Raw genomic sequence first — 13930 nt, forward strand, 5'->3', positions numbered from 1 at the left:
GGTGCCCCCTGCCACCATATACCTCGATAATACTGTAGCGGAGTTTAGGCGAAGCCCTGCTACTGTAGTACATCAAGATCGTCACCACGCCGTCGTACTGACGGAACTCTTCCCCGACACTTTGCTGGATCGGAGTCCGGGGATCGTCATCGAGCTGAACGTGTGCTCGAACTCGGAGGTGCCGTAGTTTCGGTGCTTGATCGGTTGGATCGTGAAGACGTACGACTACTTCCTCTACGTCGTGTCAGCGCTTCCGCAGTCGGTCTGCGTTGGGTACGTAGACAACACTCTCCCCCTCGTTGCTATGCATCACCATGATCTTGCGTGTGCGTAGGAAATTTTTTTGAAATTACTACGTTCCCCAACAGTCAGATCCGTCCGGCATCGGATCCATCCACAAGGGGGTGAAGTAGCCCTGCCGCCGACGTCCTTGTTGGAATATCATGGTTTAGTTGCTATATCCACTTCTACTCGTATAATTGATGCTACTGTTGTAGTTTAATTTAAAAAAATCATCAAATTTGAAAAGAGTTCTTCAAATTTTAAAAAAAGTTAATCAATTTTAAAAAGTTCATTTATTTCGAAAAAATTTCATTCATTTTTTAAAAAAGTTCATCAAATTTTAAAAAAGGTTCATTTATTTTTTTAAAGTTCACAAATTAGAAAAAAAATCATCAATTCTGAAAAAATCTTCACGAATTTGAGTAAAAGTTGATGGATTTCAAAAAAAAGATTCATCAGTTTTAAAAAAAGTTCATAAATTTGAAAGGAATCCGCACATTTAGGAAAAATGATAAAGGAAGAAAAAAACAGAAATACAGAATAAAAACGGCAGGAGAAAAAACACGAAATAACAGAACAAATAAAAGAAGTAAAAAAAAGCATGTATATCACAACCGATGGGATAGCCTAGTGGTTTGTGTTCTTTTCTTTTGTACGGAGATATCATCGGATCGATCTTGTCAGCTGCACTTTTTCGTGAGTTTGACAAAAAGAAATACAAAATTATACAACTATGACCGGATTGATCCTGTCAGCTGCACTTTTTTTGTGATTTTGATGAAAAGAAATACAAAATTATACAAAATTATAATACAAAAAAAACAGATACAAAAAAACGCAGCGGACCAAAGTATACAAACATATACGTCTGCTATTTCAAACAAACGACGCAATGGAGCAAAGGCAACTTGAGGAATGGGCGCACTCTGCGCTTCTGCGCTGGGCCGGCCCATGTAAGGTGAGCCCTTCCTCGAGCGCAGTTAACTGCTCGGTCGGTCCCCCCTCGACGGTTGACTTTTCCAAAAAAATAAAAAAAAGAGAAAAAACCGCAAAAAGATAAAAAATAGTGATTTAAAAAAGTTCACGGTTTTTTAAAAAAATGTTCACGAAACTGAAAAAAAGTTCACCAATTTTGAAAAATGTTCATCGAAATAGAAAAAATTTATCAAATTTGAACAAAATGTCATCTAATTTTTTTAAAAAAAATTCAATTATTTCCAAAAAAAGTTCATTGAATTTTAAATAAAGTTCATCAATTTGTAAAAAAGTTCACAGAAAATGAAAAAAGTTCATTATGTTCAAGAAATGTTCGTTCTTTTTTGGAAAAATAAACAACAATATGAAATAAAAGAAAAAGGAAATAAAAACCAAACTAAACTAAACCAGAAAGAATTAAAAAAAACCCGGCTTCAGCGAACTGAATAAAGAATAAGACGTCCAAAACGGGGAATACGGCACACAAGCAGTGAAGTACTCCAATTGGTTGCGCAGGTAGTGGCGGAAGAAAGAGAAGTCTCGAGTTCGAATCTTCATGTCGTACTTTTTTGGAAATTAACTGAAAATGACATAAACATGTAAAAATGGGCTGGCCCATGAAGGAGCGACGGGTGTGCGCCTATGACTGTAATGGGCGACGTTTAGGGAATGTCGGTTCTTGCGCGTTTTTCAATCCCTTTTATTTTACCGAAGTTTTGCAATTAACTTATGGTATAAAAGAATATATATGCCTCCCGTAAGTACTAAGAACTAACTCATGTAGTGGCGTAGTGGTCAGAGTGCTTGAGCAGTAAGCGGCCTCTCCAGGTTCAAATCCCAGCAGGAGCACTTGCCTTTGTTTTTTGTAAATTTTCTTTTTTGGGAAGACTCCTTTTTGGCAAATAGGGGATATACATGTTATTAAATAGTAAAAACTAAGGGTTTTTTTCGTAAAAGAACATGCCATGTTAGCACCTAACAGGCGGGCCCCAATGGTCAGATACATCATCAATACGCTGTTATACGCAGTTTAGATCATTTCGTAACAGACTGCCCCAGACATGATACTGACACATAAAAATTACAAAAAGTGGTACCAATATGCATGTACTGCCCCAGTTGTGATACTTCCATTCAATTAACTCACTAAGAATTAACTCATGTAGTGGCGCAGCGGTCAGAGTGCTTGAGCCGTAAGCGGCCTCTCCAGGTTCAAATCCCGGTAGGAGTACTAGCGTTTGGTTTTTGTAAATTTTCTTCTTTGGAAAGACTCTTTTTTGGCAAGTAGGGGATATACATGTTATTAAATAGTAAAAACTAAGGGGTTTTTTCCCCGTAAAAGAACATGCCATGTTAGCACCTAACAGGCGGGCCCCAATGGTCAGATACATCACCAATACGCTGTTATACGCAATTTAGATCATTTCGTAACAGACTGCCCCAAACATGATACTGTCACGTAAAAATTACAAAAAGTGGTACCAATCTGCATGTACTGCCCCAGTTGTGATACTTCCATGCAATTAACTCATTTTCGATTTCCATATGACAAGTCCCTGTTTCGGCAGAAAACACCCTAGTTTTAAAATGGCAACAACTTGACCATTTCAAATCCAAATTTAACAAATTAAATATATATTCCTATCAAGAAAGTGTGTCCTATCCATTCATAAACTTTTTCCATTGTTTTGATTAATTGAAATTGGTGCAATTAAAATAATTACTCCTTAAAGCTTGCAAAAATCATAGCTTAATATCTATAAATTTGAATAATATATTTTTCACTGTTTTACTTGTAACTAATGCAACGGCACACTGATGTTGCAATATATTTCCGAATATTACCACAAATAGTTATTCTGTTGAAATACCTCGTCTCCATTACACCAAATTTTCTTCTTTGGGAAGACTCTTTTTTGGCAAATAGGAAATATACATGTTATCAAATAGTAAAAACTAAGGGTTTTTTTTGTAAAAGAACATGCCATGTTAGCACCTAACAGGCGGGCCCCTATGGTCAGATACATCATCAATACGCTGTTATACAGAGTTTAGATCATTTCGTAACAGACTGCCCCAGACATGATACTGACACGTAAAAATTACAAAAAGTAGTACCAATCTGCACGTACTACCCCAGTTGTGATACTCCCATGCAATTAACTCACTAAGAACTAACTCATGTAGTGGCGCAGCGGTCAGAGTGCTTGAGCCATAAGCGGCCTCTCCAGGTTCAAATCCCGACAGGAGCACTTGCGTTTGGTTTTTGTAAATTTTTTTCTTCGGAAAGACTCTTTTTTGGCAAATAGGGGATATACATGTTATTAAATAGTAAAAACTAAGGGTTTTTTTCGTAAAAGAACATGCCATGTTGGCACCTAACAGGTGGGCCCCAATGGTCAGATACATCATCAATACGCTGTTATACGCAGTTTAGATCATTTCGTAACAGAGTGCCCCAAACATGATACTGACACGTAAAAATTACAAAAAGTGGTACCAATCTGCACGTACTGCCCCAGTTGTTATACTTCCATGCAATTAACTCATTTTCGATTTCCATATGACAAGTCCCTGTTTTGGTAGAAAACACCCTAGTTTTAAAATGGCAACAACTTGGCCATTTCAAATCCAAATTTAACAAATTAAATATATATTCCTATCAAGAAAGAGTCTCCTATCCATTTATAAACTTTTTCCATTGTTTTGATTAATTGAAATTGGTGTAATTAAAATAATTACTCCTTAAAGGTTGCAAAAATCATAACTTATTATCTATAAATTTGAATAATATATTCTTTCACTGTTTTACTTGTAACTAATGCAATGGCACACTAATGTTGCAATATATTTCCGAATATTACCACAAATAGTTATTCTGTTGAAATACCTGGTCTCCATTACAACAAATTGGCTGTCTCGCGCAACGGAATTTGTTTGTCGCAATATCTCTACCATATTGCAACGCCGATGTAGTTTGTTGCAATAGTTAGCCACTTTTTGCAACAATATTTGTAACTAATGCAACTTTACACCGATGTTGCAATATCTTTTCGAATATTGCCACAAATAGTTATTCTGTTGAAATACCTAGTCTCTATTACAACAAAATGACTGCCCTCACGCAACGAAATTTGTTTGTCGCAATACCGCTACCATATTGCAACGCCGATACAGTTTGTTGCAATATGAGGCCAGTATTGCAACAAAGTTAGTATTTATCGCGACGAAACTAAGTTACGGCAATATGTGCCGCCTATTACCACAACCGGAGAACTTGTGGTAATATTGCGCTTTATTGCAACCAAACGTAGTTGTAGCAATAAATTTTGTTGCAATAGACTGGAATCCTTGTAGTGACAGTTGGCCTCTACACCTGGTATGACGCCTTTAAAGGTCGTTTTAGTGGGTTTAATCCTCGAGGGATCGATGCCCATTTTCCGCACTGTATCCTGGTAAAGCAGGTTCAGGCTGCTGTCGCCGTCCATAAGGACTCTAGTGAGGTGAAATCCGTCAATAATTGGGTCCAGAACCAATGCGGCGAATCCACCATGACTGATGCTAGTGGGGTGGTCCCTTCGATCAAAAGTGATCGGGCAGGAAGACCATGGGTTGAACTTTGGGGCGACTGGCTCCATCGCGTATACGTCCCTTAGCACACGCTTCCGCTCCTTCTTGGGGATGTGGGTTGCGTATATCATGTTCACCGTCCGCACTTGTGGGGGAAAACCTTTCTGTCCACTTTTGTCCGGAGGCCGGGGCTCCTCCTCGTCATCACTATGCAGCCCCCTGTCTCTGCTTTCGGCATTTAACTTGCCTGCCTGCTTGAACACCCAACAATCCCTGTTGGTGTGATTGGCTGGTTTTTCGGGGGTGCCATGTATCTGGCATGAGCAGTCGAGTATTCGGTCCAAACTGGACGGGCCCGGAGTATTTCTGTTGAATGCCTTTTTCCGCTGACCGGGTTTAGAGCCTCTGAATCCGGCATTAACTGTTGTATCGTCAGCGTTGTCGCCGTTAATGCGGCGCTTTTGCTTGTTGCGGCGCGACCTGCCACTGCTGTCCTTGGTATCCGAATTACCAGGGCTCTTGGTCATGTTATTGCTGCGAGCTAGCCAGCTGTCTTCTCCCGCGCAAAAGCAGGTCATAAGTGTCATGAGGGGTGCCATAGATTTCGGCTTTTCCTATCCTAGGTGCCAAAAGTTACAGTTTTTAATATTCTTAAGTTTAAGTGGAGTTTAAGCACAACTTTAACAAACACAATACATATCAAGCAAGCATGCAATGAGTATATGAGCAGTGGAAAGTAAAGCATGCAACTTGCAAGAATGTAAAGAGAAGGGTTTGGAGTATTCAAACGCAATTGGAGACACAGATGTTTTTGTCGTGGTTCCGATAGGTGGTGCTATCGTACATCCACGTTGATGGAGACTTCAACCCACGGAGGGTAATGGTTGCGCGAGTCCACGGAGGGCTCCACCCACGAAGGGTCCACGAAGAAGCAACCTTGTCTATTCCATCACGGCCGCCGCCCACGAAGTACTTGCCTCACTAGCGGTAGATCTTCACGAAGTAGGCGATATCCTTGCCCTTACAAACTCCTTGGTTCAACTCCACAATCTTGTTGGAGGCTCCCAAGTGACACCTAGCCAATCTAGGAGACACCACTCTCCAAGAAGTAACAAATGGTGTGTTGATGATGAACTCCTTGCTCTTGTGCTTCAAATGATAGTCTCCCCAACACTCAAATCTCTCTCACAGGATTTGGATTTGGTGGAAAGAAGATGTGAGTGGAAAGCAACTTGGGAAGGCTAGAGATCAAGATTCATATGGTTGGAATGGAATATCTTGACCTCAACACAAGTGTAGGTGGTTCTCTCTCAGAAAATGTGTATTGGAAGTGTAGGTATGTTCTGATGGCTCTCTCAATGAATGAAGAGTGGGTGGAGGGGTATATACAGCCTCCACACAAAATCTAACCGTTACACACAATTTGCCAAACTCGATGGGACCGAATGGTTAAACTCGGTCGGACCGATTCAGCAAACCTAGTGACCGTTAGGATTTTCGGTGGGACTGAGATGCAACTCGGTAGGACCGATATGGTTAGGGGTAGGGCATAACGTAATCTCGGTGTGACCGATTACACAAACTCGGTGTGACCGATTTTGGTAATAAGCTAACCAGAGAGTTGGTCAGGCAAACTCGGTGAGACCGATTACACAAACTCAGTGGGACCGATTTTGGTAATAAGCTAACCAGAGAGTTTGCATTGTAATCTCGGTAGTACCGATTGCTCAAACTCGGTGAGACCGATCTTGGTAATGGACATACACAGAGAGATTATAATCCCATCTCGGTGAGACCGAGATCCCTATCGGTGAAACCGATTCGCTAGGGTTTGTGGCAGTGGTTATGACATCTGAAACTCGGTGGCGCCGGATAGATAGAATCGGTGGGGCCGAGTTTGACTTTTGGTTTAGGTCATATGTGGATGTGGGAAGGTAGTTGAGGGTTTTGGAGCATATCACTAAGCACTTTGAGCAAGCAAGCCATTAAGCAACACCTCATCCCCTCTTGATAGTATTGGCTTTTCCTATAGACTCAATGTGATCTTGGATCACTAAAATAGAAAATGTAGAGTCTTGATCTTGAAGCTTGAGCCAATCCTTTGTCCTTAGCATCTTGAAGGGGTTCCACATCCTCTAGTCCATGCCACTCCATTGTTGAACTTATCTGAAACATACTAGGTAAAAGTGTTAGTCCAACAAGAGATATGTTAACATTAATTACCAAAACCACCTAGGGAGCACTTGTGCTTTCAATCTCCCCCTTTTTGGTAATTGATGACAACATACATCAAAGCTTTAGATAAAGGTATAGAGAATAGCAAGTAAAGCTTTGGAAAGACATGTAACATGCATAGGCTCCCCCTACATGTATGCAATCATGTGAATATTGAATATAGGAGCATGTGAATGCGTAAACATGACAGAGTAAGCAATGTGTTACATGTATCTTGGCTATATGCATCAGAGCAAATGATGTGAATGTGAGAAATGTACCTTCATGCTCGTGAGTCCTTGCAAACAGTATGTACATCAGCGAGAACTTCTCATTCACATGACTGTGATGCATATACTTACCTTGTGGTCTTGAGTTGGCTTAGGATGGGATGAACCTGCGCAAACAAGGTTAAATAACACAGATACACCTACTGACCAGAGCAAGCAAGAGAAACCACAAGAGAACCAAGACTGGGATGACACGTAGAGTGAGTACTAAGTACCACATTGGATATAGACATGTCCCCAAAGGTAAAGATATGCAATAAAATCAGAGATTTCCTTCCCTTAGATGTCTTGCTCCCCCTGAATCTGCATGGGATATTGGGAGAAGATAGGGAACAGAAAATCAGAGCAACAAAAAAGGAAACACCGGAGCTTGAGCTAAAGCAAGCAACCAAACATGTCTTTCCCCTCTTAAAGACATGTGACATCTCTCCTCTTGAATACCAAGCATCTGGGGTCTTTGATGATACTACTTTCTCCCCCTGAGTATTCTCTCTTTCTCCCCCTATAGAAAGGATTAAGCTTTGATGTGATCTCTCTCTCCCCCTTTGGCATCAATTTCCAAGAAGGGCTCTTCTGGACATGTGATACAAATCGGTTGGTCCTCGAGTCACAGAGCAAAGCAGCATGTCTAATATGATGCTGGTAGAGGACAAGAATCATTGAGTGGAGCTGGAGCAAATAGAAATCAGGAATAAGTGGCAAGTTGGTTTTTCCTGTGATGGAATCGGTGACTCCGAGTTGTGTGCTTCGGTTGCACCGAAAGATTTCGGTTGGGCCGAAGAGAACAAACCGATGTGACCGAGTTCATCAGAGTGAAACCACCTGTCACCTCAGCTCACTAGACAAGTAAGATCTCACAAGGATATGCAAGGAATTAACTGAAAGATTTGCAATGAATTGGATGCAGAAAATGCAGAACAAAAAGGAAAGAAAAGAAACTAAAAGTTCTAGATGAAGTGAAAGGGGAAACAAATATGCAAATGCAAAAGCATGGAGAAACACTAGAGAACTTCATCTAGAAATGGTCGGTGGCAAAGTCACCTATGTTAGAGTATGTTGACTTAGGAGTCAAGTGAGAGCACTTGATCATAGGTCATACTCATCGTTTAAGCTCAAAATGGGGTTACCATTTTTTGTTTAAGCATCTTGATGTATTCACATCTTGTCGAGTTGCTTTGACTCATGACTTGGAGTAAAGCTTCTCTAAGATGGAATAACATACCTTGGGTGGTGTTGTTGTAGTTGAACTTGTGTGGGTTGCTCAAGGTTGATGTAGTTCATCAAGGGTTGGGAGCACCGCTTGGAGTTTGAGTTCATCTACCTACATGGGTTAGCTTTGCAAGGAAGAGCATTTGTGTATCCAAAATGACAATCATGAGACTCAACATAGAATTTGCCAAAGGATATGTTTGAATAGTTTCGTGCTTCCTTGTCTTCAACCACCATTGTGTAGAGACTTGGTGATGTAGAGATTGCTCAAGATGTGAGTGAGTTGCAATCTCATAGATTTAGATTCAACCAAGTACCTACACGGGTTAGATAACATCCAAGGTACAAATATATCCAAGACATATGAATAGCATCATAAGAGAAATATCAAGGATTAGTCATAGGCTCATGCCCCGCATGTATCAAATGGAGTTCCTACTCCAAGTTTGAAGCATCAATGATGTTCAATTCACCTCTCAACCTATAAACACTTTCTCATCAAGTGGTTTAGTGAATATATCCGCTAATTGCTTATCGGTGCGAACATGCTTAAGGTTAATGTCCCCTTTGGCAACATGATCTCGAATGAAATGATGAAAAACTTCAATATGCTTAGTTCGAGAATGTTGCACGGGATTGTGAGCAATCTTAATAGCACTTTCATTGTCACATAGCAATGGAACATGTTTCACATATATCACATAATCTTTAAGAGTTTGGGTCATCCAAAGTAATTGAGCGCAACATGAACCAGCGGCAATGTATTCCGCTTCGGTGGTGGATAAGGATACCGAGTTTTGTTTCTTGGAAGACCAAGACACAAGAGATCTACCAAGGAATTGACAAGTACCCGAAGTGGATTTGGTATCAACCTTGTCTCCGGCATAGTCCGAATCGGAGTAGCCAACAAGATCAAAAGAGGACCTCTTAGGATACCAAATGCCAAAATTTGGTGTATGGATTAGGTATCTCACTATCCTTTTCACAGCCTTAAGATGACACTCTTTAGGAGCAGCTTGATATCGTGCACACATGCACACGCTTAGCATAATATCGGGACGAGAGGCACATAGATATAACAATGAACCAATCATAGAGCGATAAACCTTTTGATCAACCGGTTCACCATCTTTGGTCAAATCAAGATGTCCACTAGTAGGCATGGGTGTAGTCATACCTTTGCATTCTTGCATATTGAACTTCTTGAATAAGTCCTTGGTGTACTTTGTTTGAGAGACAAAGGTACCTTCCTTAGTTTGCTTGATTTGCAAACCGAGAAAGAATTTGAGTTCACTCATCATAGACATCTCAAACTTCTCCGACATTAGCTTTCCAAACTTCTCACTAAAATGAGGGTTAGTTGAACCAAATATGATATCATCAACATAAATTTGGCACACAAATAGTTCTCCATTAACCCTTTTAGTAAAAAGAGTAGAATCAATTTTACCAATTTCAAAGCCTTTTTCAATAAGGAACTTGGTCAAGCATTTATACCATGCACTAGGAGCTTGTTTAAGACCATAAAGGGCTTTGTGAAGTTTGTAAACATGATTAGGTTTCTTAGGATTGACGAAGCCGGGAGGTTGCTTAACATAAACTTCCTCCTCGATTTTGCCATTTAGAAAAGCACTTTTAATGTCCATTTGGTACAAGGTGATATTATGGTGATTAGCATAAGCAAGTAAGATGCGAATGGACTCAAGTCTAGCAACGGGAGCATATGTCTCACCATAGTCCATACCTTCAACTTGTGTGTAGCCTTGGGCGACGAGACGTGCTTTGTTGCGAACCACTTGTCCATCTTCATCTTGCTTGTTGCGAAACACCCATTTGGTACCAATGATGTTGTGGTTGTTGTCGGGCTTCTCGACCAATGTCCACACTTGATTTCTCTCAAAGTTGTGTAGCTCTTCATGCATAGCGTTTATCCAATCCGGATCCTCCAATACTTCTTCAACCTTCATAGGTTCAATGCTAGAGATGAATGAGTAATGTTCACAAAAGTTAGCTAAACGAGTTTTAGAGCAAGTGATTCTCCCGGTTTGGATATCATTGTAGATTTTCTCGAGGGGATGATCCTTAGCAATTCTTGCTCGAACTCGTGAAAGCTTTTGCTTGGGTCGGGGTGGAACATCCTCTTCATCTTGTGCTTCTTCTTGGCCTTCTTCATTGTTGACGTTGCCGTTCTCTTGTCGTGGTGGAGAAGGAGGTTGTTGATGTTCATCTTGGTGCGCTTCCTCGTTTTCTTCATCTTGGCGTGTCCCACTTGTGGACGCTTCCATATCAACTCTTGGTTCACCTTGTCGTGAGGTAGAAGCTTCCACTTGGACGGACGAGGTACTCTCCTTCACTTCCGTTGGACGAATCTTGCCAATGGACAAGTCTTGAATTGCTTCCGAAGGGTCTTTGTCTCCTACATCAATTGGCAATTTCTCTACTTGCGAGCCGTTAGATTCATCAAACTTCACATCTACCGTCTCTTCAACCTTTTGGGTGAAATTGTTGTAGACACGGTAAGTGTGAGAGTTTGGGCCATAACCAAGTAGGAAACCTTCATGAGATTTAGGAGAAAATTTAGAACGACGATGCTTATCAAGAATGTAGCACTTTGAGCCGAATACTCGAAAGTATCCAACTTGGGGTTTGTTACCGGTGAGGAGCTCGTATGCCGTCTTGCCGAGTAGCTTGTGAAGATACAAGCGATTTGTTGCATGACAAGCTGTCTCAACCGCTTCCGCCCAAAAGTGCTTTGGCGTTTTGTACTCATCAAGCATCGTTCTTGCCATCTCGATAAGAGTCCGGTTCTTCCTTTCAACAACTCCATTTTGTTGAGGTGTGTACGTAGCCGAGAACTCGTGTGAAATCCCTTCTCTGTCAAGAAAGGTGTCCACATTTGTGTTCTTGAACTCCGTTCCGTTGTCGCTCCGAACCTTCTTGATCTTCACGTCAAACTGATTTTGGGCCTTCCTAGCGAAGTTTTTGAAGATCTTTTGGACCTGCAATTTGTCATCAAGAAAGAACACCCACGTAAATATTGAAAAATCATCAACTATGACTAGACCAAATGAGTTACCACCGAGACTCTTGTAGGCATTGGGACCAAAGAGATCCATGTGAAGTAGCTCGAGTGGTCTTCTTGTGGTCATGATGTTCTTCGCGCGGTGACTTCCTCCAACTTGTTTCCCTGCTTGACAAGCACTACAAAGTCTATCCTTGTCAAATATGACATCTTTTATTCCAAGGATATGATCACCTTTAATAAGCTTATCAAGATTTCGCATACCAACATGACCTAGTCTTCTATGCCACAACCAGCCTTTAGAAGATTTGGCAATTAAGCAAGTTTTAGGTTGAGCCTTTTTAGTGAAATCAACAATGTAAAGATCTCCTCTACGTATACCGGTAAAGACCATTTTATGATTATCTCTACGAAACACTTGGCAATCTACTTCAGTAAATAGGACATTGAAACCGAAATCAGCAAGTCTAGATACTGAAAGTAAGTTGTAGCCAAGAGATTCAACGAGCATGACATTTTGTATGGAGCTATCATGTGAGATGGCCACCTTACCAAGGCCAACCACCTTACCCTTTGAATTATCACCAAAAGTGACATACTTTCGAGGGCCGTCATTTTCAGCAAGCTCACGAAACATGTCTTTATCTCCGGTCATATGATCAGTACATCCACTATCAAGGACCCATTCCTTTCCTCCAGCCATGTAGCCGCGAAGATTTGCCATAAGACCAAAGTGTCTCATCGCATCATCGAGATCATAGTCACTATCATCATCATCATCATCATCATCATCATCATCATCATCATCATCCTCATCCGAGTATTCATGTTCAACATCATCTTGTGATTGATCAATTCCTAGAGAGGGCAATTCATTAGATAAATGATCATTTCTATAGTTATCTTTATGAATTCTAATAGCTCTGGAAATGATATTGCTAATGATTTCAACATCTCCTTTGGCACTCGTAAGATTAGTAAGCTCAAATTAGCAGTCACCAAATTTGGGATCATTGGAACTCATCTTAATCAAAGCAATAGACTTATGGAGGATTTCATCTAGATCTTTCAAGGAGTAATCAGGAAAGAGTTCCTCAAGAAATTTCCATATGGTGTAGGCACACTTGAGAATAGGCAAACATCTAATCAAGTTTCTAGGCAAGCCTCTAATGATGAGCTCAACAGTTCTAAGATTGCGAATCATGTCAATATCTTCATCTAGGGTAGGGTGCAAAGGATCAACATGAGGCGCACAAGGGCTAGTAATGTACTTGTTCAAATGATATTCGTTGAAAATCTCAAGCATTTCATTTTTCCACTCATGAAAATACTCTCCATCAAGAATAGGCACTCTATGTCTAAGACTCCCCAAAGTAGACACATCCATCTTCCTCCAATGGTGTTTAAACCAAGGCAATGGAGACCAAAGCTCTGATAGCAATTGAAAGGATCGAGAAGAGGTGTCTAGAGGGGGGTGATTAGACACTAAGTGCCAAAAGTTACAATTTTTAATATTCTTAAGTTTAAGTGGAGTTTAAGCACAAGTTTAACAAACACAATACATATCAAGCAAGCATGCAATGAGTATATGAGCAGCGGAAAGTAAAGCATGCAACTTGCAAGAATGTAAAGAGAAGGGTTTGGAGTATTCAAACGCAATTGGAGACACGAATGTTTTTGTCGTGGTTCCGATAGGTGGTGCTATCGTACATCCATGTTGATGGAGACTTCAACCCATGGAGGGTAACGGTTGCGCGAGTCCACGGAGGGCTCCACCCATGAAGGGTCCACGAAGAAGCAACCTTGTCTATTCCATCACGGCCGTCGCCCACGAAGGACTTGTCTCACTAGCGGTAGATCTTCATGAAGTAGGCGATCTCCTTGCCCTTACAAACTCCTTGGTTCAAATCCACAATCTTGTTGGAGGCTCCCAAGTGACACCTAGCCAATCTAGGAGACACCACTCTCCAAGAAGTAACAAATGGTGTGTTGATGATGAACTCCTTGCTCTTGTGCTTCAAATGATAGTCTCCCCAACACTCAACTCTCTCTCACAGGATTTGGATTTGGTGGAAAGAAGATTTGAGTGGAAAGCAACTTGGGAAGGCTAGAGATCAAGATTCATATGGTTGGAATGGAATATCTTGACCTCAACACAAGTGTAGGTGGTTCTCTCTCAGAAAATGTGTATTGGAAGTGTAGGTATGTTCTGATGGCTCTCTCAACGAATGAAGAGTGGGTGGAGGGGTATATATAGCCTCCACACAAAATCTAACTGTTACACACAATTTGCCAAACTCGGTGGGACCGAATGGTTAAACTCGGTCGGACCGATTCAGCAAACCTAGTGACAGTTAGGATTTTCGGT

The sequence above is a fragment of the Triticum urartu genome, chromosome 4A, assembly GCF_056163025.1.
Source record: "Triticum urartu cultivar PI428250 chromosome 4A, HENAU_Tu73, whole genome shotgun sequence".
NCBI lineage: Eukaryota > Viridiplantae > Streptophyta > Magnoliopsida > Poales > Poaceae > Triticum > Triticum urartu.